General features: G+C 42.0%; 1 protein-coding gene across 1 annotated transcript in view; it reads right to left on the reverse strand.

Moving 5' to 3' along the window:
* Nucleotides 1-828: 828 nt before the first annotated feature.
* The window catches only part of LHFPL3 (LHFPL tetraspan subfamily member 3), a 258,434-nt gene continuing 233,523 nt past the window's right edge, over nucleotides 829-25,739 (reverse strand). The window contains exon 4 of the mRNA XM_053977414.1: nucleotides 829-847. The gene's annotated coding sequence lies outside the window, so the exon portion shown is untranslated. The remainder of the gene's footprint in view (nucleotides 848-25,739) is intronic.

The following is a 25,739-nucleotide window of genomic DNA, read 5'->3' on the forward strand; positions in this document are numbered from 1 at the left end:
CAGGGAGAAAAAATACCCCAGTTCATTTCCTAACAAGGTATGCATGGGAGAATTCCCCACGGGGGCACCGGTGGGGGATTGTGGCTCTGCGTTTTTCAATCCCTCAGCTCCACATAAGAACATTGTGCAGTTTGAAACACCCTAAGCCCATCCCCAGGAAGCAGACAATGGTTTTGATATGGCTGTTGCTGCAGAGGAAGTGGCTTCTATTACAACCAACAAGCAATCTGCCAAAGTCCGCGTTTGGGTGGTTGCCAGAATAAATTTGACATGAAATTATTTTGCCTCTTTGGCTTTTGTCTTGTTGTGTTGGAGATGTTCCTTTTGCTTCCTAACATTTAAATCTCACCTGTGGCAGGATTTCCACCCCCTCACACCCTCCCCCCACTCCCCAAAAAAAAAAAAAAAAAAATACAGACTTTGGAATTGTTTAAATAGAGAATCTAGTCTTTATTTAATAGATGATTAAAATATTCTTAAATGCTTTCAGGAGGGTAGCAAAACTGAAGCTAAATCACATGTAGCTGTCGTGTTACTCAGGGCTCTTGTCATGCCATTGTAAGTACGACATTATTGCGGAAAAGACAGTCTGCGGAATTGGACTCGAGATGTTGGAGGCATTTGGCGCCCTCTTGTGCTGTTTCTCTGGGAGCAGGGTAAGGTGAGCAGCTTCCCGGGAGCAGAGGCTGAGCCAAGCTTTAGCCTTGGTTTTAGTTTAGTTTGGGAGGTAACTGGTGTGTGCTTTGGCACCTGATCATGATCCAGCATGGTTCTGATGTGTAGGAGTTACTTGTTGATGGTCTGCAAACTTCACTCTAGCTATACAGTGTGGCCGTTCAAAATGAAGCTTTCAACAGAAAAAAAGAGACTTAGATCTTCCAAAAGACAAAAATAAAATCTTTAGATTCACACCAAAGTAGCAATGTCTGCTAAGTACTAAATTGCTCTGATGGGACAGATTTTAATTTTAATTTCAAACTTCACTGCCTGTTAATAACATGATGCAAGTTTGGATTGTTTGTTTATTGAGATGGTGCTGTATGTTTATAATCATTCACCTCTTTGGGCTGTAATAGTATCAGGAAAATGTGCTGCATCTCCTTGGAAGTCAGTTATGGGTCTAGTCAAATACTTTTTCAGATTGCTCACTGCAATTGTCTGAAAATACCTAATTTCTCCAGATACCATACCATAAGCAGAAATGCAAACTCCAGAGTAAATGAGGTACATCAATTTGCAAAGTTAAGTAAAAAGCTATGTCAGATCTGAAAACATGGGTATTTGGTGACTTAATGCCTGAAGAAATAAGTGTCACCATTTTTTGATATGTAGAGCTCAAAGTCATTCAAAGGACACAAATATCATCATTTTTCTGGCATGATGCAAAGTCTCAAACTTACTGGAACCTCCAGGATGCAAACACAACTAAGCATAACATGTGCCTTGCCAGCACTTTTCTGGCTCTTCAGAGATTAAAAATGTTTCTTATTTCAGGCTTATTGACCCAGAGCACTTTTAGAGTGGGGTACCTGTCCTTCTGTGACAACATTTATAGCAAAATAGTTGTTTCTATCAGGTTTCTCTCTGCATGAAAGCTCCTGAGGATTATGACCATCTCACAGAGCAGCATCTAGAATATAAAAGGAGAATGATTGCGCTAGGCCTGGCTGAGGTCCATCTATCTGATACTGATCCTGTCTGCAGCAGACACTGTAAGCAGGTGCCTTGATAAAAGCCTAAGAGAGCAGGTATAAATGCTTCTTCCTGGACTGCTGTCCCAGCTTCCAACAGTTTTCATGTCCTGAGCTGAATGTGAAGTTTGTGCATTTAGCAAATCTTGATAGATTTAATTCCCTAGATTTTTCCAGTCCTCCACTGAGCTAATACTAAACTTCTGCATTCACAGCAGCCTTGTTGCACTGATGAACTTGGTCCATTGTGAGCACTGACCATCTTGTCTCCTGTCTCCTATTTTTAACAATTATTTGCCTCAGAAGGATCATCTCATGACCATACCTGATGCTGGGTGAAAAATAATCAAGACTGACATTTCAGAATCCGTGGAGTACTGGGGGGGGGGGGGGGAGTACCCTTCCTTTGCTCACTGAAGTCTTTGTGCTTACATTTTGTCTCCATTAAGAGGATGGGGAAAGTCTTCAGACAGAGATTAAAAGAGAAAAAAATTTCTCTAAGCAGTTTTTTGGGGTATTTTGTGAAGTACTGTGTGAAGCTCTTCAAAAGGCACAGGACTTCACTTGTGTGGTTTGCATAGCAAAATAGCTCATGTAAATGAATTCAGAGACAAATCTCCGAAGCAAAATCAGCCATTCCTGAGAACAGAATGTTGTCATTAATAATTTGAGCAAAGTGTGTGGTCATGGTTGTCTTCCATTAATCCTAAATATCTTAAAATATCAACAAAAGGCTCCTTGTGGCTGCACAGGTTTAGGTCAGTGTTTAAAAATTTTACAGTGCCAGGTCTGATGTAGCTGCTGGGGAAAGATCATTCACAGATTTAATCCTAAATTGCCCAATGAAATAAAGCAAAATGTGGAAAGAGGAAAAAAAAATTCAAATCCAGCATCTTGGGAGTAAGTCATCTTCATAGTTTTTCTAAGCATCTGAATTACTGCTCAGTGAATAATGGAGTAACAATTTGCAGAAGACTGTCAGCTATACTGTAATATTAGTTTTGATAAAACAAAGAAATGCTCATATTAACATAGGCCTGATAAGTCTGTGGATTCAAATGTGTGCACTGAGCATGTACAAGAACTGACATTGCTGAAGTACAAGAGCAACACTTTATAAAAGACTGAATCCAAATTGCTGCTTCACATCCTGTTCTTCTGCTGTTTCACGGGAGGTGTGTATATATGCTTTTCCCTAAAATATACTGTGATGTAGGAGACAAGATGGTCAGTGCTCACAATGGACCAAGTTCTTCAGTGCAACAAGGATGCTGTGAATGCAAAAGTCTAGTATTACACAATTTGTGACATAACTGAAAAGTAGCATCTTGCATTTACAGGAAGAAGGCAGGGGGCAGGCAAGAGTGTGTGTAGCTGAGCTGCTGTCTTGCAGCAATCCTTATTCAGTATTGCAGCAGTCAGCTCCTGCCTTTTTAAAAATGAATTGTTTAATTCCACTTTCCTCGATGTGTCCAGGAGCCAACTCTGAGCTCTGACTATTGCCGCATTCTGTCCTTGCGTGCGAGATTATATTTCCAGATAAGCATGAATAGAGTTCAAATGAATCTACCAATAATCTGTGGAAAGGATGTCATAATGCAAAGTCTGATACTGTACAAAAATATACAAGTCCTTGAAAACATGTATTTGGAAAGGAACTGCTTTATTCTTAACATAGCTGCAGGTCTGGCAGCAACAGCTCATGAAGAGGTGTGGGAATTAGCTGAACAGACTCCCTGCTGGCAAGGAGAGCTAGGAGGCTGTATGCTGCTGATAGGAGACTCCTCATTTTTAAGTCCCTTTGGGTAAAGGAAGGTAAATGATTTTTCTTTGCTGATGAAACACATTGTGAGGCAAAGCCACAATCGAGAAGAAAAAAATGAGTGTTGAATGGAAATAAAATCTCAAAACTCAAGTGAAATAAGGTATGTAAGATTCCAATTTGTTTTAGGTTGTCATAATATCTTAGATTCATCACAAAGAATTCAGCTAAAAGAAGATGTGTGAGGAAGGTGGGGAAAGGAAGAGATGGCTGAAAATGAAACACACATTTTTAATTGCTCCACTGCTAATTCTCTGATTTGGATCTGCTTGTAATTAAGCTAAACTATTTTCAATGGCATTTTTCTTTGAAGTATTTGCAGCAATGCAGAGTATGTGTGGTACTGTGCTGAGCCTAAGGAAAGGGCAAACAGAAATAGTCCCTTGTCCTGTGAATGCCAGAGTCTCTCTAAGGACTCCCATGACTATTAAGCAGGCACTTTTCCCAAAATCTACATTCTTACAGCATCAGTTATAGGGAACTTAAAAAGCACTCTGTAGTGATGCCCTCTGGTGACTCGAAGAATTTTTACACTATAATGAAATAAAAACAAGATGGAATTTGGACTGTTAAGTACTCTGGCAAGTTGGATTATTCATTAAAGATTAATGAGCAAATCAGAGCTCCTAGGGCTCAATCAGGCAATGTATATAAACCATACACATAGAGAAATCCAGGACTACCTCCAGGTGTTGTAGGAGCAGAGCTGTAATGTGTAAGACAGTCTCTCACCCAATCATGCAAGTAATCTCTTGCAAGTAATCTCTTTATTAGCAATAAAAAACCTGCCTTTTGGCACTGCAAATTGATAATTTCTTTTCTAGTGCTTAGAGAAAAGATGAAATAAAAAAAAACTCTTGAGCTTTTCTTGAGGCAGAGAATGTGGAGGGTGTTAATTGATGGTATGAAATCTTAAAAATTAACCAGCTGTGCAAAGGAATGTCTGTTGTTTATTCTACACTTACTGTGGCTGCCATGCAGTCTCTGGAAAATGGATTTCTTCCATGCACTGTTTCCTCTCCTGTATATTGCTTTTTATATGCACAATCTGCAGCATCTCATGTCTCTACATTTACTGCCCATCGTTTCCCCACCATACAGGCACACATGACTAGTGTTGTACTGACTCTGGAGCTCGTGTGGTTCTTCCTCTGTTCTGGTTGAAAAGGACTCTCTTTATTTGCAGGGTTGTGTTATTTTACAGCTGGATCTGTGGATGTATAGTGCCTGCAGACTAGTGCAGATGGAAGGAAACAAGTAATTGTGGCTGGGAATGGATGGAGTAGGTGTGGGCATCCCCTTCAGTATTGCTTCTGTTTTAAATCTTCATGACTATGAAGCGATGTCCTGATCCATAGGGATGTAACACTGGCAAAGTCATGAGATTATTGAACTCTAGGGCAGGTAGCCCAAAAGAAAGCCATTCACAAGCAGATACAAGTAAGGTAATGAATAGGGGACAAACAAAAAAAACCTCAAACAAAATCAAACAGAAAACAAAACAAAACAAATACCTTCAAAACTGACTCTCCCCAAATAAAAACCCAAAACCAAAAAAACCTCAACACAAAAAAAAAAAAAAAAACCAAAAAAACAAAAAAAACCCAAACAAAAAAAAAACCCCAAAACCCAAAAAACCAACCAAATCCCCCACCCAAAACTGTGTTAATAACTTTGTATGAGGTATGAAGTATTAACTAATTACTTAATCTTTTTTAACTGAATTGTCAAATTAGGCTTATACTCCCAATAACTGTATCAGTAACTCCTCTGCTTTTGAGCCCTCTTCCCTCATGCCATGCTTGGGAGAGGATGCATCTCTTCCCATTCATGTCTTCTGCAAAACAGCCCCTTAGGCACAGTGTAGATCAACTGGGTTTTATGCATATTTTCTCTTAAGAAAAACTAAAGGAGTAAACAAAATATTTGTTCTGACAAGATGCCTACTTTGATCATAAATGTTAAGATCAGGAGGTGCAAGTATTATTTTATTCTTATTTCCCAAACAGTATAATCTGTAGAATCTTCTTCACTAACTTCTTCATTAAGTCAGTAATTTCCCTTTCAACTGCAGTTTGTATTTTAGGAAAATACCTTATCTTGATTTTACAGGCCATTTAGTACCTGTAGAGGAGTTTGTGATATCATTTTTAGGTCTGATAATGCATCAGGGAAGGGCTGTTTTTCTGTACTAGCATTTGCAGTGTTTCAGTGTGTCTTGCTGTCACACAGTGCTTTCTCCTGGCCTGAACAGTTACCCAGGTTCTTCAAGGAGGAGAATATACCCTTTGATAAATTCATACATCTTTAGTGCAGTATCTATGAATGTAGCACACCAAATTTCGTACTTTTCTTAGTGGCCATGCCCAGTCTTTCATTTCTACCTAGAATGATGTTTCAAAGAGCCCCTGCTTCCTTCATGATAAAAATTAGAGTTGCTTACTCTGTCTACTGGCCTGCTGATTCTTTCACACAAGCTCATGTAGCTCAACCAGTTGTTTTCAAGCTTCTCTTTCATAAATTGCAAATTTATGTTCCATGTGGTGTACTTGAGCAGTGATTTTTGCTGTGTCCAACCATCTTCCTCCATAAAGCAACTTCATTGCTCTTCAATTTAGCCTTAGTGAAGCTGTCAGGCTCACTGCCCTGTTTGATCAGCTGGGCACTGATCAAAGGTATGTGTGATGTCTTGTGTTTTCCATAGTCTGACAGCCTTTGAGATCATGAAAACAGCAGTAGAAGGAGACATGGGTTTTGGTATGGTTGTATGACTGCCTGGTTGTAGAATATTGTCGATTTGTACATATCTTGTCAGCTGTACAGTAGGCCTGTTACACAGTCTGCTATCACAACACAAGGAATGTGTAGAACAGCTGATTTGAGTGCAATGCCCATTAAGTAGTCTGCTTTTATTTTTTCCAGTCCTCTCCATCCATGAGTTATTCTGGTTTAGCAGCTGGAGTAAGACCAAGAAAGGAACTTGTATTCTACAAGGATTTGGGGGGACAGCTCTGAAACTCATAAGCTTTTGGATGTAAATGTGCTTGTATATTTTTTCTTATCCTATGCAGAGAGAACTCTAAGGCAGCATTTTCAAGATTAGGCCTCTGGGTAAACTGGTATAGGGATTGCTGGTATATAGATATACCAGCAATATAGATAGCCCCTTAGGGGAGGCTGCCAAAGGGAGATTTTTGCCTCAGTTGATTCAGATATTATGCCCTCTTACCTGTCAGTGTGTCAGTTCCCCCTCTCCATTACTTGCTTGCTTTCCCTGTGGCTTGTATTTTTATACTTGCTCATAGCAGCGTTGGTTCGTTTTCACACAGGCTTTCACTGCGCTGGGATTGTTTCTTACACAGGTGAAAGAGCTGCTCCTGCAAATCATTGTCCTGGGCAAGAGCAGCAGCAACTGGACAGGACATGAAACTTGTTAGTTAGCTGAAGTTGCTGTGCAAATCAGGTTGCCATATTCCACTTCTCTCTGTGCTTTGTTATAGTAGGTTTAGGAATTTCGAACAGAGAGGTATTGGCTACAAGAGAAGGGTTGTAGAAATATAGAGAATGATGCAGAGCTATAGAGAAGTTTCACACCTGAGGTATGTGGAGAATTATCCTTCGATGTCATCGATGAGAGGGAGTCTCCAGTCAGACAACTCCTCCACTGACGTGTTGAGGCAAGTGACTCAGCTCTGCAGTGGAGAAGAGTGTCCCTAGTGCAGCTTTCTCAGAAACACCTTCACCTGGAGGTTTCTTGCTCAGGAATTAATTTTCCTGTGAAAACTCATCAGTCCACAGAGCTTGGGGTGACAGAGTTGTGGGCAGATTGCTCTCATGGGGATGAGGATGCACAGCTGTAAGCAAGCCTAATTAAGGCCTCTTATGAACTTTCCAGCGTGACTGCACCAGTAATTGTCAGGATCTATGAAGTAAATAAAGGTTAGTTCTCTCAGTCCAGAGAGTTGCAGAAGTTTATAATCATCTTATCAGGAATGAAATACATTGAGGCCTATTAAAGCAGGCAGCGGTTGCTATTCACTGGTGGTTTGTTAACAAATAAAAGCTTTCAGAAATAACACAGGATGAGTCTGGCAGCAGTCAACTGACCTGTAATTCTAAGACTGGGGAAATGATGAGAAAAAGGAAGCAGACCGTAGCAGAACTCACAGCCTGGTAATTCCCATGAGTTTATCTGGAGCTTGAGCTGCTATTACGAGTGAGACCCCGAGTATCTGAGTCTCCTGAACTATACAGGTTTGCCCTGCAAGTCACCCTTCTGGGAAAATGAGAAGACATGAATGTTTCTGACAGAATAGTTTTGTGAGCAGCTTTTTCCCTTCTAAGACATCAGCCTTATAAATAGCACTGATACCAAGGTCTACTTACTCTATAGACATTATATCGTAACCTTTTTTTTTTAATTAAAAGTAATTTGCTTGAAGATGATAATTGCAGGGAGTGGCCCAGTTATAAAGACACTTGGGCCAAATTTTCTGAAACTCCTATAAACAAGTTTTGCTTGATTCAAACCAGTTTTAAACCTGGTTTGAAATGGCTAGCATTTGTGGAAGTTCACTGCTTATGGCAATGGACAGGAAAAATACAGTGCCATCCCAACAGGTACCTGCTATCAAGAAAGCCCAGTTGGCAAGCATTATGTAGGAGAAGCAGCCTGGAGTCAACACATGAAAGCTGACTTTCATGTGGGACAGGAAATTGTTGAATGTCTGGAGTATCTGGTTTATTTGCTGTCAGTTTTTCAATCTCCTAAACAAGATAAATACAGTGACACATGGAGTTTGTGAGTCCCTGTTGCTGGCATTGTAACACTGCATAGGAGAGGGTGGTGAAGCAGAATAATTATAACATCTCGCTGTGCAGCCAGATGTGCAAGTTTATGTTGTCATTTGCTAGCCCCTCAGCAATGAAGGTGAAAGAGGTCTTTTGGGATCAGTTAAGTCCAAGGAAGCCAGGTGGTATATTAAGCTCTTTCCTCCAGGACAGGGTTAACTGCAGAAATTGAAGTGTCCAGTCCTTGTTCACTTGCTAGATTACTCCAATCTAGCAAACATTTGAACTTTTCAGCCTGGATTCATCCAAAGTCTTAAGCTGGTATAAAAAAATGCATCTATTACCATGTACCCTTAGGATGCTGCTTGCCTTCCCAGGATCATCTATCTTACAGTAGTACTTTTCAATATGTGCTTCAGAGTGAGGCACAAACCCAAAGGGATTCACTGGCTGTGTGACTGCAAAGGCACATTCTTCTTCCTGGCTCTGACATATATACCTTGGGGAATATTTGATTGATGCATACAGTAAGATAGCAGCATGCATTGATTAAGTGTATTCAAAAAAAGAGTGTTCAATTGCTATTGCATAAGAAAAAAATCAGCTTGTCCTTTTGAAACACCCTGGCATGGTTGGATTAAAGAATTATTTATTAGGGAGACTTTAAAGTAGGATGAAAGTAAGAAATCCTGTGAGAAAAATTTCTGGTTGTTACATTTTCTCCACCCCTCCCTCACCCTGAACTTTCAATATGGTTAGAAGGAAAATACTTTTCAAACCCTTTCAATCTAAAATATCATCAGATGGAGCAAAAGGAAAGCTGAACTTGCCCCAGAAGCATGCCCACACTGAAATGTTAGATACTCCAGCACCAGAATTTGGGATACAGGGAACTGCGAGTAGCAAGATAGATGTCCGTGCTGTTTGTGGAGGGGGGATCACAGAGTGTCTCATGCTTTGGATGCTTTAGGAGACAATTTGGCAGAGCAGAAGTTATCCTTCAGTTCGATGATGCGGTGACTCTGGTGGCAATACCAGCCTGCAGACCTCTGTCTTGTTCTCTGTCCCTCCTTGCTGGTTTCCATGCCATAGGGCACAATACTTGCGGCTGGATTAAAGCAGGTCCCTACAAACAGCACTGAAGACCACAACACTCACAGGGCAGGGTGGTGATGTCTTTTAAAGCCCAGCACTGATCAGGTGATGTCCTCTGCCATCGCTGGGGTGGTAAGGATGCACTGTGCTGAATAAGGTCCTTGCTTTAAGCCTGTAGGTATGTTCTAGAAGGCTCTGCTCCAGCTTCAACTCCATCAAATCATTATACTGGGAAATAAAACATCATAAAATATAGCGTCCCTGTGCTTCAGAGCAGCTGAGGAGGCATAGGGAAGATTCAGATGTAGGTAATAATTTGCTGTCTAAGCTCCACCAAAACTGCTCAGTAGTGTCACCTCTTTTATTGAACAGCACAACACTGTATTTGGTAACAGGATTTGAGGAAAGTTTAAATTCAACAAAGATGGAAATATTAAATCTACTAAGCAACTATTACTTTTTCTTGTCATACTGGACAGGAGAGGAGATAGAAAACACTTGTACTGCAAGATTATGTGAGATAGAACTACCTCAAGTTTTGTAACACAGGTCTGGATTTCTGTTTGCTAAAAAAAGAAAAGAGGTAGGCTCTTTCTCTTCTTATTCTAGTCAACTATGAGTACAAGCAATTATGTACAAACTTATTTTTCTATGACATTTATCATTACAAAGAAAATAAGAGAAAGTGCATGCCAACATTTATTATAATTTCATTAGTATCCAAGTAGATCTAATTTATGTGGAGGTTCTGTTTCCAAGATGAGGGTCAAATGAATCTTATCTGACAGACAATTGAGTTATAAAGGCTTCATATGAGAACTGTTTTCCAACAGAATGTAAACAAGACATACTGATTAATAAGGTCAGACATACAATAGGGAGCTAAATTATGACAGGACTCATCAACCAGTAACACATGCTAGACCTTCTCAAATGGTGCAAGTTAGCATGCAGTAAAGCAAAAGTTTTAAATTAACCCTAGTATTTTACCCTCTGGGCAGTAGAACTAGAAGTTAGAGGAAGTAAGTTTATAAACCGTAGAAGCAATATTATTCCATGTGACAAGTTGTAAAGACTTTAATTTCTCCCAAAGACTCACAGATTTTTACAGTGTTAAATATCACTGTAATTATTAAATCTTGCATGAAAATCCCAAGGAAACAAACTGTAGCATAAATGTAACATCTGAGACTTAAGATTTATGTTCTGGGAACTGACTGAAACCGCACAAGCAGAAGATTCATGTAGCAAAATGTTGAAAGGGCATCCCTGCTAAATGCCTTGTGGAAAGTGCTAAGCAAACTGGAATAGTTCCAAAATATGTAGGTGGGATTGCTCTTCACAATGCTGGGATTTACTCCATTATTGTCCAAGTGACTCAGCTGAAATTACCCACGGTCTGCTAGGCATACTTCATTTCAATACATTTTGCCTGGCCTTTCCTCTCTGTGGCTACATTCACTGTGGCTTAATTCACTTAAATTTCTAAAATGGTGGTGCCAAGTGGTCCTGATAAAACCACTGCACTTTCCATATCTAAATATTATGTAGACTCATCTGCATTTTCAGGACAGTGTGTCATTGCCTTCTATCAACATCTTTGTTAATCTACTGACAAGAGAAAGATACTGTCTTGCCTGCTTTTGGACGGAGCTCCTTTTCTTTTGTGACATTGCCAGTTGCTAAATGGCCTTGCAACTGATTCCCAAACACAGAAAAGTACTTATTTGAAGCAATGATGCTTAATTTAACAGTCAATCCATGAATCCTCTTTGCTCTTACTGTAGCAGAGCAAATAGGCCTTTTGTCATTCAAAGATGGATTGGGCTAGATCAGCTTTGTGCAGATAAAAACACAAGGTTTCCACTTCTGTATCTCATATCTGTATCTAACAGGATGATATCCCCTGATGCTGTAGTGCACCACTCTGACAGAAAACAGGCTGTTCTTCCTGCCTTTTTATCTAGAATACAGTTTAACTTAAATACTGGATCAGGATTTGGTCAGTCAATTCACAGCAGTTCATGTAATCTCAAATGGAGATTAAAAACCAACCCAATGCATGTAATTGCAGTATTTTGTTTTTAGGCTAGCCAGTAGGTTTAAGAAGCTTCTTAGAGAACAAGTATCAAATATTCTTGAGTTCTACCTCTGAGCATTTGAGGGACGGGGTTCTGAAGCATAGTGGTTTATACCTCTAGCAATTTTTCAGTCCTGTCAAAAAGATGTCAAACATCCTCATTACCCTCTTTACTGTCCAGTGATGCTATGGAACCTAACTCTCAACAATACCTATTGACAGGGATTTTGTAGCTTGGCTTAAGGTGTCACCTTCCTCTGCTCTTATAAATCTGCTATTTGTAATTGGCTTGCTTTCAATTACACTGTGTTGCTCTTATTCACCTGTCGTACCAAGATACATACTGGAGCTCCTAAGCACTTTTCATCTTCTTGTTCTAGTATTTCACTCAGTAAATTAGATGCCTATGCACTAAATGTTCCCCTCCATCTCTCCTGGCTTCCCAGGGAAGGAAACCTAGGCATGTTGGCCACCAAGAGATGCTTTAGCCAGGTACCATGCAGGTCAGAGCATCCAGTTCCCCTAAGTCTAGGTGCAGCTCTGGTGCTTTTTCTCTATATTCTGTTTCGGTAAAGTTCTCTGTATAATATTTTACTTTAACGTAAAATTTCCTATATTTATCTCTGTTTTAATCAATAATTAATTCTCATACAAATACCTTATTATGCTCTTTAAGATGAAGCAAAACATACCATTGCTCTTTATTAAGTCTTCTTAAGCACGTTGTGTGTCCCAATGCCAAAACAGCTGCTCATTTATTTTGGACGAGGGCCACAGATCCTAAAAACTATGTAAGCACCCAATTCCTTAAAAAAAAATTAGTCACAAAAATAGATCCTAAAAATTCTGTAAGCACCTAATTCCTTTAAAATTAGTCACAAAAATAGATTCTATAGTACTTGACCACTTTTAGAAATGCAAGCCAAATAAAGTGTGCTGAAACTAGCTTCTTTGGTTGTGAATTTGCAAGATGAAACAAGATAATCTCTGTGTCTCACAATGGTTCCTGTTACCAGCCAGGAGAAGGAAGAGGCCCTTCCTAGAGCAAGCAGCCAGGAAGAAACAGGACCTAACAGCTAACAGGGAAACAAACCTATACATTGAACTCCACTAGTGCTAGTAAGCAAAATTGTAGAGACTGTGGAGATGATGGGGGACTGCAGGAAGAAAACAGGTGGCTGAATTTTTGAGGTATGTGAAGAAATTTTAAAAATAATATGTATTTTTTAGGATACTGAATGGCACAAAAGAACTATTGGATCTCAGGCTAACACTTCTCAAACCACTCTACTGACAACATGTCATAACCAGACCAGAACACAACTACAAATAACAGTAGGAAACCTACCTACATCATGCCAAGAGAGTGAGTCAGTATTAGTCATTTGGTGCTTTTCTTAATAATTGGGGGTTTTGCCCAAATACTACTGAAAATCATTCCTCTCCTCCCTCTGTAGTACCAGATGGTATTTGATGTATATATATATATTTTTTTTTTTTTTCCTCAGATTTCATGCCATCACTTTGCCTGCCCACAACATTTACCAAACTTCTTACCATCCTTATTAAAAATTAAACTTGTTTATTAAAATAAATTCCCTCAGAAGCTTTCCAGCAAAGTGTCTCAGCCCTTTGCAAAGCATAATTAGCACAGGGGGCAGAAAGCTCTGTGGAGAAAAGGGAGAACTTGTGCTGTTTTGGTGACATTAATTCCCTTAATCTTTATACCCCTGTAATCACTAGCATACAGAAAGCATGCTTAATACTGATTTAGCAGCATCTTCTTAGTATTAAAGTATGCTGTACACAAAACTGTGAAGACAGCCCTTACATTCTTTGACTATTTTTTTCAGGTTTTTAAAGCACTTCTTCTGATATTTACAATAACTGATTAAATGTCAATATATTTAATAATGCAACCCATAGTTACACATAAGTATTTTAGTTTCTCAGCATTCAGTGCTTTCAAAGTCTGTACTACCATTTGAAACAAACTAGGAGTAGCTTGTTTAGAGGATTTTGCTAGAAGATCCACTGATCAACACTTGTAACTTACTTGAAGTGATTTATCATACCTCAGTTAAAAGCAACCTTTATTAATGGGTAACAGCTTTCTGTGGCGTTGATACTCCCTCTTCTGCAAGCAAAGTCACACGTGCAGGGACCTGCCTACAGGATGGAGTAGAGCCCAGGGGAACACAGGGCACTCACTACAGGCTATTCTTGCATCTATTGTGGCAGGTCTGCACTCCAAGGGACTGGCTTCTGGAGAACCCAAAAAGGTGCAAGTTAATAACATGCTTTATAGGTCAGCTGCAAGCTTCTTTTGTCCCAGTTGTGGAGAGCACCAGGTGGGCTGTTTTATATGTAAAGCAGTATCTTAGAGGAAGGAAAGTTTGGTTATACTGATTGATTAAATTGGATTTTTTAAGACCAAGGTTGACCTGAGAAATCCACAAAGAACATACATCCATAGAAATGCCTTCTCTTTGTTAAGAACAGTCAGTTAAGAGGGTCACTGAATTCAGGATCAAACGTCATCTCTGTAGGTGTCACAGTCCAGTAGGGAGGTAAATTCGGTTGAGAAAAATGTTTTGTGTCAAACCAAGTCCTATAAGGGAGCTTTTTGTGTGGCATGGAGCTAAACCATCTATACCAGTACAGTGGTTCCTAGCCTGCTTTTGGCCTGAGGCAAAAGATGGTCACCCAGATGGGGCTGAGCTAAGATTTGGGAATTAGCATATGCCAGGCACCGTTTCCAGTGGGTAGCCTGGGTGAAGCCATGCTGCTTTAGAGGCTGAGACTTCAATAATAAGGGTGTGGGCCATTCTCTGCAGAGAATGGTTTCAGACAAGTTTAATTTACTTTAATAAGTTAATTTTAATTTATATACATGGAACTGTGGAGTGTGGGCGAAACCTTAGAGGGACAGGCACTGCAGCTGCTTTGGCTTTTCTTCTGCCCCAGGGGATTCAGGTCTCCTTGGTGTTAATGGATTCTGTGGTGCTGCACAGCAGGAGTGTCTCCTGCTCCAAATTTTGAGTAGTTTGGTAGCAAACGGAGGTGTGAGGAAGCAGGGTGGCCATTGCAGGAGTGGTATCAATGCCCAAATACATTAATGTTACCCTGTGCTGTTGGTTTCCTGCCAGAGGCCCTAGCTACAGATCAGCTTCTGAGAGGGAAGGGAGACCTTTCCAAAAGGAGTAGGACCTTACGTGGAGACTTGCTGTCCTGTGTCTGTGCTGCTGGGGACCAGCTGTGGACCATGTGTCAATCAGTGATGAAGGTCACTCCTGAGGCATATTTTAGCATTATTCTCTGTGATGATCCCATCACTACTGACCCATACAGGTTGGCAGGTTGGGAAAGGTTACAGTGCCTATGGCTGCATATGTGCATATAAGCACATGAACTATTTGCCAGGTACAAAACCCCATCTACCTCCCACTGCTGTACCTTTGCAGTAGCTCTTTTGAGTCAGGACTAAGAAATTTGCAGAGCACCAGCATCCCTTGTGTAAACAAACATGTTTGCAGGCAGGCACTGGGGCCCTATCAGAAAACATGATGGTTGGAATGATAAAGTACCAGTATAGTCTTGAAGGAACTGGATTTGCTAAGAATGTGCAGCTTCATTAAGAAGTTTTTGTGGGTTAAAGCATGTTTGAGCTGGTAAAAGTAAATGAGGGGTAGGCTCTGATGCCCATGCAAACATCCAAAATGGCTACACACCCAAGGCAAATCTTGGAGCTGACAGAATTCCTTCAGGGTGAAACTGCTGAGCAGAATTTGCTAAAATGCTTTAATTAAACCACAGAGAGGAGGAGAAGGCAGATATTTCTTAGGAAGGAGAGCATCTTGTGGTGTTTCCTCATGGGACTTGACTGCAATGGATCAGAGAGAAGTCATTGCTTCAGACAGGAGCTCTGGCCTAAATGTCAGCCCTTGGCATTTTCCTGCAAAGAAGAATAAGGATGCAGATGTGTTACAAACAAACCTACCCCGAGAAATGGGGCTGGGGGGCTGGTACTGCCGCCTTGCCATGGCAGCCCTCACTCCTGCCATGGCAGGAGCTGGGTGGAGGAATGTCCCCAGCATGTCCAGACCCTGCTCTCTTGATTATTTTTTACATGCTTAATTTCTTTGGAAGTGTTCAATTGATTTAAAGCACACATCAAGGTGGCACAAAGAGCAAACAGGTTCTCCACAGAAATCCTGTGAATTGTTTCTCTGCCATTCACTGTTGCAGGCAGAAGAGGCACCAGGACATGCAAGAAGGAAATCTTCAAAGTTAATTATTTACTGGTTTATAGACTTTCAGCTACTTCAGCTTGGCAGGTTTGATAAGGAAGCCTGGAGCTTCAGCAGAAGCAATTAGCATGACTTCTATGAGATATTAGTGAGTAATTGTGCCATTGTTTATTTCCTGTAAAATGACAGACTACTAGAAAGGGTTTGCTGTTTGTAGATTATTTGTGTCGGGGTGGATGAATTCACCAGGAGAATGGCAAGTAGGAGCAAGAACACTACAAAGACTTTCTCTGTGACAGTACAAGGACATGCACTTCTCCCCATGTTGTTCACTAATACATCTTCTCTTGCTTTTTTCCTTGGTGTTAATAATGGCGATGATTCTCAGAGCCAGGTTTGTATTGGTGTTAGCCCTGAGAAGACCCCAAGACAGGAACAAGAGTAAATGGATGCTGGCAAAGGGACAAATCACGGGGCAGATTTGTGCATCAGTCCTAGAAGACTAGCAAAAAGATGGAGGTGTCCTTGATAATCAATATTGAAGAAAATAGTGGAAGAAGTAGCAAAGGTTGTATTTCCCTTCATTTGCAAGTAGGTTTCCTTTTCCAGTTTATATCGCTTCCTGCCAGACATGAAACTGAACCCCTTTGTATGCAGGAATAGTCCAGTTCACCTCAAATCAATTCCTGTCAGTTCTGGAAATGAAACATGAGAACTACTAAAAATAAGCAACAACAGGGCTTGAAATAAATAATCTACTGCTTTGTCCAGGGAGAAATACTTTCTAACTTGGTCATCAGCAAGTAATTATCCTTGCAGGAACTGGCTAAGAGGTTAACATATCTAAAAGTGCATAGCTGACCTTGTTTTGAAGAAGATAGTGGCCTGGGATACTTTTGAGGCCCTTTAAAGGTATGATTTTAAGAATAATGGTAAAGAACTTATTTAGAAAGTCTCTCTTTTCAGCAGGGAGTGATTTATAATTTGCCTTTCTTTTTTTTCTGGAACTCCTGAGCATTTGGGCACTTCAGAAGTTCTCAAGGCCAATATTAAATTGTTACAACTTCTGGAAGCATTGTGAAAGATTAAGACCAATAAACTGAGGATGAATGGGGAATGTACTTTCTAAAATGCTTTAGTCCAAACAAATACTTAAAATCTGTGAGTACCAGTACAGCCAGAAAAGGAAGTAGAAAGGAAAATTTTGCACACAAAGTACTGTTCAGCTTGATGTTGGGAAAAACTGATGTTGGGAATCAGCAAAGCCATCTGAAACAAACAGGTTATCCCTTTGCAAGAATACATAAAGTTCTTTGTAATGAAAAAAGACACAATAACTCTTAGGAAATCACGTAAGTTAATATGAACCACCAAAGACTTCCCAAGGATGGGATGCAAGGCAAAAATAAAAAATAGGGCCTCTCAAGGCATTTTTGAAGTGATGCTAATCTGCATCAGTGAAACCAAGATTGCCACAAGCAGCACTGACCTTACAGTCAATTTCAACACTTGTACTTAGGACTTTTAATTCCAAGGTTTCTTGAAGGTTGAGTGGACTGAATGGCAAAAAAGAAGCCTTGTCTGCACTCCCTCCCTGTGTGCTGAACTTCAGCTGGGCTAATTTTTTGCAGCTGCCCAGGCAGACAGCCAGACCCTTCAGGTAGTGTATTATGGACAGAACAAGAGAAGGAGTTCTGGCATCCTCACAAACAGTGTACCCTTGGGCAGGGGAAAGCCCAGAAAATACCAAAAGGCCTGGTATTGCTTTCCCACATGGACTTTGTAACAGCCAAGATAAAGAGCATCCAGCAAAACAGTATAATGTAGCAGTGGGACTCCAAAAGCTAGACCATGGAAAAGGGGAAGGGAGGTAGGTCAACTCTGCTCTCTTAATCAGGACACATGGTTTTACATATCTTCATAGGGACCTTTGATGCATGTGCACAATAAAATTAATATGGATGTTAAAAACCTCTTCTGCACTATAGTCCTGTAATTCTGTCATCCCTCCATCCTCCCTCCCTCCCTCATGCTGACTAAACCCTCTAATCCACTGTGTTTTGAGTTCTCTTCGTAATTTTTTTTCTGTTTGAAAATAGCTGGTACCCTCCTGATTTAATTGATTTCCTATTATATTTCTCTTCAAATAAATGCTCTCTGTTGTAGTCCATCTTTGCCACAGCACCTTCCCCTAACAGAAGCTGTCTCATAGAATTAAAGAATGGTTTGGGTTGGAAGGAATCTTAAAAGGCATCTATTTCCAACTCCCTTGCTGTGGATAGGGGCACCTTCCAGTAGACCAGGTTACTTAGAGACCCATCCAACCTGGCCTTGAACACTTCCAGGGATGGAGTTTTCAAAACTTCTTTGGGCAACCTGTGCTGGTGTTTCACCACCCTGATTGTAAAAAATTTCTTCCTGATATCTAGTTTAAATCTATCCTCCTCTTTTAGTTTAAAACCATCGCCTCTTGTCCTATCACTAAAGGCAATAGGAAAACATAAGTGAAGTGCAGAGAATTTAGAAATTATGAAACAATCATGATCACATTTGCCACAGAACTACTGCTCTGCTGCTGCTTACTGGGATTCAGCTGGGATAATCTCTCTCTCAGTCTTTTACTTAGCTTTAATGGCAACGGGACAGTGACAGTAGGTGGGACTAGATGACCTTTAGCAGTCCCTTCCAACCCAAACTATTGTACGTTTCTAATTCAGCCAGGGATGCTGGAATTCAGCCGGGGATGCTGGTCAGCGCTGGCCGACACCCAAATCCAGCCCCAGGGCAGGCAAGCTCCGTGCGTGGATGGCTGGGGCTGGGTGGCAGGAAGGAGCTGTTGTTTCCTGCTCGCTTTGCTAGCTGTTCTGCTTAAAATGGGAGGCCAAAAAGAGAGAGATTGGGAAAGCAAAGTCTGGTTGGAAAGTTTCAAGTGTTCTTGCTTAGGAAGGATTAACCTTGCCCTTGTCAAGCAAGTGACTTGGAGATTTATATTAGCACCATCAGGACTGCCTGTCACCAGCCAAGGTCTTAGTGTTATTTCTTAAATGAAATCAAAAGCCTGTCCTCCTGCAGGGAGGGTTGGCAGTCCCTGCTGTCTCCCTCAGCAGGCCGCAATCCGCCCATCGGTCGCGCCGGGCTGTGCTGGCTTTGGAGAGGTAAGTAAGGTCTGCAGGCTCTGGCTGAGGGCTGCGGGGTGAAAAGGACCTCCCTGGGAACTAGCCTGCCAAAATCTGGCTCTGATAAAACAGCCCAACCCATCCTGTAAAGACTTCTACTGAAAAATCTTGAAATAATCACAGAGGAAATGACAGGAACTCAGGCCTCCCTTCCCGCCCTGGCCAGACACTCCCTGGCTTTTCCCCTCCCGGCCGCCTGACACGCCGTGTCCCTGGGGAAGGGCCAGGGCTGCGGCTGCGGCTGCGGCACGGCCAGACAGGCTGGGGCGGCGGGAGCGGGGATTGCAGCGGCGTGCTTCGTGCTCCGCTCCTTGTACGAGCATGGAAATGTAGGGTCAAGTTCAGGGATTGCAGCGGCAGGAGAAGGAGGAACGGAGCGATTCCTCTGGCCTTAGTGACATTTTGCTTATTTATACCAGCTGCAGATCTTATCTGGAACCTTGAGAGACTTTAATGTGGCTTTTCTCATTTGCGTTTAAGAGGGTATTCAATTAACACAAGTGCCACATACTGAAATACCTGCTTTATGAGGAGGCAGGGCTGAGCATCTTAAAAATACATAGGACTTCGGATTATATTACTTCCTATGGAACAGTTTCCAGTTCTGCTGCCCCAGACCATGTATCTCTTTCCTTAAGGATGGATGAGATGTAAAGAAACCACTCCCATATTTTTATCAAGAAGGTGAGGCCATTGTGTTTGATTTTTTTACCTTGTGGTTTGTAACGTGTCAGATCCTGGTGAGACAGTCTGAATCTGGTTTGGTACCTTTGTAAATTGCTGAACATCACAAGAGGATAATAAGGAATATGCTGTACACACTCTACCTGCCCTCCATCCTGTCTGTCTTCCTTGGATGACCCCAAATGTTATTTTAAGTGCGACATCCCCCTGTTGCACAGCTTTCCTTTAATGCTGGGGTTTTTTTTGGTGTGCACTAATGTATTCCTCTTCCAAAGCTACAGAGGAGCAGTGTGTCAGCAGGCTGCAATGTTCGAGTGTGCATGCACAGTGGTCATCAGTCCACAGGTACAATTCTGGGCTGAGGAAACTATGCTCGTGGGAGCTATGTTCCTAACTCCTCAAGATTCACCTGGAAAAAAAACTCCAACTTTTAATTTGTGGAATTGCACAGACTGGTGGCAGCAGGACACAAGCGTGAAACATGAGAAAACAGAAAAAAACCATAGAGATGCTGCAGTGTTTGGTAGCAAGTAGGTTTCCCCCCCTTCCCCAGGCTTCCTTCTGTAGGTTGCCACCACCATTTTCCATTTGGTTGGTTTCACAGACCATCACCCTGCATCCTGGGTAGTGGCAGCAGCCAGCAGGACATTTCCTGTACCTTTGCACAGCTCTAAGGTTCGTAAAGCTGCTCCAGACTCCAGAGAAAGTGTGTGAAGCCTGTTCAGCCTGTATGGAGAAGCTGACGTTGCCTCAAGGCAGGGAAGGAACATAGCAACCACCAGCCAGCCATGGGAAGAGTCACAAAAAGAAGGAAGTGAGCAGGCTTCGCCCTGGTCTTTGGGCATCTGCGGTCGCTCTGAGGCTGCAAACCACTCATGGCTTGTCTGTCATCTCCTGCAGGGCAGAGCGGGTTGTGTAGGCCACATAAAATGCATTTGAGTCCCACTCCAGTCCAGACTGTAAAACTGGTTTAAATGAAAACAGATTCAGGCTCTTGGACTGTGGGCAGACATCATCTCTAGGAGGTCGCAGCTCCCTCTGGCTCTCTGTAGGTGGGTTGTCCTTTTGCTGCCTCGGCAGAGCGTTGGCCTTCCTCCCATCCCATGACACAGCTCCCTGTTTTTGTTCCCTCAGTGGGCAACCGGAGAAGTGAGTGGCAGCAGTGTGGTGACCTCAGGCAGGGCTGTGACAACTGGGGTGGGAATGAAAGCCTCCAGCTGGCACCGCTCTCTGCGGAGTGCCATCCTGTCTGCCACGTTTTTGGTTGGTGCTTGATGAAGACGTGAGCCCTTCTCAGCTGTTCGCTGCAGCTGCGATGCCAGGCATGCCCTCAGATCTGCGTTCAGGTCTGGACAGGCACTGCAGGCACTCGCTAATCCCCTCCAGGAAAGTTCCTGCGGTTTATTCCAAGCACGCAGTTTGAACTGGTTAATCCGAGCGGGTGGGCCGGTCTGGCGGGCGCTGACACATGTGCTGCTCTGGGTGAAGGTCGGCTGCTGCCCCAGGGCAGTGACAAAGCGGCCGGTTCTGCCGTCCCCAGCCAGGCCTCTGCCTGCAGCCCTGAAAGCTCCTCGTCCAAATCCTCTGCAGTTCTGGGCCATTTCCCATGCAGCTTTTAGTGCTCTTTGTCCTTCCTTAGTTTAAAACAAGACTTCTGTTGCTTCTCTGGTGAGATTAGTGAAGGCTAGAAGGATATTCATCTTAAATTTTCCCATTACGTCTTATTATACACCCGGGTCGCAAAGTAATTTATCGTAAAGAAGCAGATGGTGTGAAAATATGACTGTTCCCAAATTCCACAGCATCCTAGCAGATGCCATTTTAACCTTGACCTATGTTTTTCTGTAGCCTGGTTTATCTGGCTCAGGAGAAATTTCAGGAAGTTGTGCAGAGCAAAAGGGTGCAGCTTGGTTTTCATTGTTTTCACTTCTCCTGCTTGTATGCGGCACAGGAAAACAAGAGGGAAATATCCTTTTGCTGTGACTCAATCCCATGTTTCTTGTGAACCTTGAGTTCAATCAAGCTTTGATAAAATGGAAACTGAGGGAATGCAGAACACATTGAGGGAAGCATGGTGCTCAGTGCAGTGCATGTGCTTCACATTTGGCTGAAGGTTGTTTGCTTCTCCTGCCTCCTTCAAGTAATTTCACTAGCATCTATACATAAATAACTTGCCATGGCAAACATCAGCTCTGAATCCACAATTCTATCTTTGCTCAGGAATATTAATCTAAAATAATTTTATTTTTTCCCTTCTAAGCCTAATGAAACTTGGAAAACTTCTTTTCCAGTCAAATAATGTTAATTATACTGCATTTGCATAACATATATTACATCAGCTGGATGCCAGGCTGCTTTGTGAGCTGTCTGGAGGGCTCTGGTAAATTAAATTAAGTAAGTCCCCTTCCTTCAGTTTAAGTTGCTTTTCCCAAGTCATGACTCCTCCCTCCTAACTCTTGTGACTCTTCCCCTCCTTCCCAACTTCTCTGCGGATGTTAATGCTCTCAGAGGAGTCACTAGATGACCTTGTATACTCATCCTAATTGCCAGTTTCTAACAATCATGACTTTTTAAATGTAAGTGGCAAACTTCCTTCTGTGAGCCCCTTGATAGTCTCACCAAGTCCTGGCAGGGAGGTACAGGGAAGAATTTGGGCAATTCCTCATAGAATAACAGCAGGAAGATTTGCTCAAGCCTGTCTTTCAGGGCTGTCGGGGTTTCACATACACAGTCTCTGCACTCAGAAATGCCTCGATCAAGGCCAAATATTGCTTTGCTGAAAATCTTGATTCAAAACTTGAAATGGAGGCAGCTTGTTATGTACTAACAATAAATGACCCTCCTACTTACACATTTTTGTCATATTTATTTAAGTAGCTTCAACTTCTAGATGTATAGAAGGCTTTGTTGTCAGATTAAAAAGCTCTGTAGTCAAAGTAATCTCTCTTCCCTGTCTCGGATAGCATTTATAGCTGACTCATCTGTGTCTGAGTCACCTGATGGCACAGCAATTGCTTTCAGGACAATCCTGAGAATGGACAGTCAACTACAGGTAGGAAATTTGGGATGCTGAAGGCAGAATCATGGTGGAGGTGGTGTTGTGGAGGAGCCACTATTCCCATAGATAAATGAGAGATCCTGCTGTGTCTTGGGAGCAATGGCCACATCCAGTGCATCCTGCTGAGTGGTCACACATGTCCAGTACAGTCTCTGCATATTCAGTGGTCTTAGTGGTCACACAGAGATGGACTTCACAGCAAGTGTCCTTCATGTCTAACACATGAGGTGTTTTGGACCACCTGTGCAAGTGCTGAGTGGGTTGTCCAGACTATGCACAGTGTCACAATGGGATCAGGATGTACCAGACTTAACTCGGCACACATATTTATTGTGTAGGTGCTTGAACAAAATATGTCAATCTGCTACAGGCTTCCCTTTCAGTCCCCAAGCTGGTGCTCCTCAATGCAATTTGGCACTGATACTCATGTGGCCATAGCTCAGTGGTGAAGCTGACTGTGCACATAGACAGGCACCAGTATTGGTACTGGAGAGGTGATGGGAGCAGGCAGGAGCAGGTAGGGCTGCTCCTCTTGACAGCAGCTAATGCTTAGATTGACATAAGCCAGCCATGGCACCAGATTCTCAGTGATTCATCTGGGATTTTAGCATGTTGGATAGCCAAGGTAAAAATGTGGCTGACGCTCATGCTTTGATGAAGTTGATGAAGACTTGAGACCAGCAGACAACTTTCTGCTTCTGCCTGGTAAAGAGGGCATAACTGGGATACTGGGACAATACTGGGTAGTTCTGATGGAGCTGGCTTGGACACAGGGTGGACTAATCTGTGCCACAATAAAAAAAACAGGATTACCAAACCATGGGGCTGAACATATGTGGAGACAGAAATTGCACCTGATTTGAGTAATGTATCTGCTGATTTTCTCCTAGTTAAACTTTCTGACCAGTCCCAAGAAAAGGATCCTACTGTAGCATACCAAGTACATAGTTTTTTCTAGTAGTACATCTGGTCCTTAACTCAGGCAGTGAAGTCCTGGGTTGTGGTGCTCAAACCCTGCTGATTCCCTGTCTCTTCCTTCTGTGATGACCCCAAAACCTTTACACAATGCAGCATATCAGTGTCTTGACTGGATCTTCCCTTGACTTTGGGGGCTTGGAGGTATCACTGGGCTTCTCACCTAACAGCACGGTGTGCAAAATATTCATCTTGTTCTGGGCTGTACTAGGGCTTTGGAATACTCTGTCTTCATAAATATTTCTCCTCCCTTGTCTTTCTGGAAAGTAATTTCCCTTTACTTCTTGTTGTATTAAATAAATCTCTTCACTTAAAAAGAGACTAAAAATCTGGCATCTGGGGGAGAGAAGACAAAGGAAAGACAAGAAGTTGAGAGCTGGACTGTGGGTCAAAAGCTTCATCTGTAAAATCCTAACATGGAAACATGCTGAAAAAAGGAGGGAACAGGAGTGAGAACTGGGAAAACTGCTTCAGGCTGTTGTTTTCTGGCACAATGCCCAGCAGGCACTGCACCAGGCAACTCAGACCTGGAGCCTGTTTTCCCTGCTGTGTGCTGCCTGCATCATTTTCTGGCCTGGGACGACATCTGGCTGGCATATTCTTTTCCACACCCTTGGAAGAGTGCTCTTTCTAGCTAGTTACTGCAGTGCTTGGCATTAAAATATAGTGAGTTAGACTACAAAGTAGCATAAGATCGGCTTAAAAATAATGAGACTTAAGTGCAATTGAGCTTTGAGTACTTTTTGTTTGCCTTCTGGGTTAAAAAAATTTACAATATGTGATGTCCATAAATTTCACCATGACTGTGAGTCACCTTAAGAATAGGAAAAAAACAGCAAACAAACCAAAACAACAAAACCAACGAAGTAAAACAAAACAAACATAATACATCCATACCTCTTTATTGAGAAGTCCAGGATTAATTATTTGGGGTTTAAAACACTAGTTATTATAAATTCTCAATTAAAAAATTAGGGTAATTAGCAATAGAAAGTATGAGGGAGGTGGTGGGAAGAGAAAAATCACAGAAATGGGGAAGAAGACTCATTGCCTTCAAGAGATTATCAAGTCCAATAAGAAACAGGGGCTGTGATGATGTAATACCACACAGTTGTCTCCAGATTGTGAGTATTTTCCCAGTGTCTGGAAAGACTTCTCCCACTAGCAGACGAGAGTCCTAGATGAACAGAATTCACAATCTGGAAACAGACACCACTGACTGTAACACTGGTCTTCTACACTGCCAAGCCAGCTTATGTGCTCCTACATCCACCAAGTTGTACCAGCACAAGGAACTTGGGCTTAACTTCTTTCACTTCCTTCTGGGTTTCAGCAGCACCTTTGCATAACAATGTGTTCCAGTTTTCACCAACAACCTGTTGCAAATCTTCCAATCTACTGCAGCATTTCAAAACAATTATCACAAAACCTGGTGTTTTTATACAACATGAAGCAGAGGTACTGTGTGCTGGCAGAGTTGTTTAATGTACTGTCCAGGTTGCAGGCACAGGTCTGGGAGCCACATGTTGGCTCAACCTGATTTTTTCTAGCTGGGGAATTCTGGAGAAAACACAGCTACAAATGTGAGGGTTACACACCAATAATTTCACTGTTGGTCTATATACCTTTATTACTTCTCAACACAGTAATAAAGCTTTCTGGCTTTACTTTTTACAGGTAGAATGGATAAGCTTAGGTGAAATACATCACTTCCAACTACAGCAAGAATATAATTCAGGACTAATGCAAGTTAGCACTATTAGTACATTAAAATCTGGCCTCTGTGCACATGCCTATGAGTTAAAAACATACGGTAAAAAGATGGAAATTATACCCTTTAAGAGTGTAGCCACACATGGAGCAGCTGCTCTGATATCATGTGTCAGCATCTCCCTGTTGATATTTACTTAATTATTGATACATTTGTGAGATTAATTAAGCATTGGAGCAGCCTGCCCAGAAACACCATGTGCTTTTCACCACTGAATGGATAGTGCCCTAACCCCATGGAGCAGGAGGTTGCACTAGAGGCCTCCCAAAGCCCCTCCAGCATGAGTGTTCCTGCAGTACTGTGACTCCATGCTTCCCAGGCATGGATCTCAGCTTCTGAGATTCTT

This window comes from Vidua macroura, chromosome 5 (genome assembly GCF_024509145.1).
Source record: "Vidua macroura isolate BioBank_ID:100142 chromosome 5, ASM2450914v1, whole genome shotgun sequence".
Taxonomy (NCBI): domain Eukaryota; kingdom Metazoa; phylum Chordata; class Aves; order Passeriformes; family Viduidae; genus Vidua; species Vidua macroura.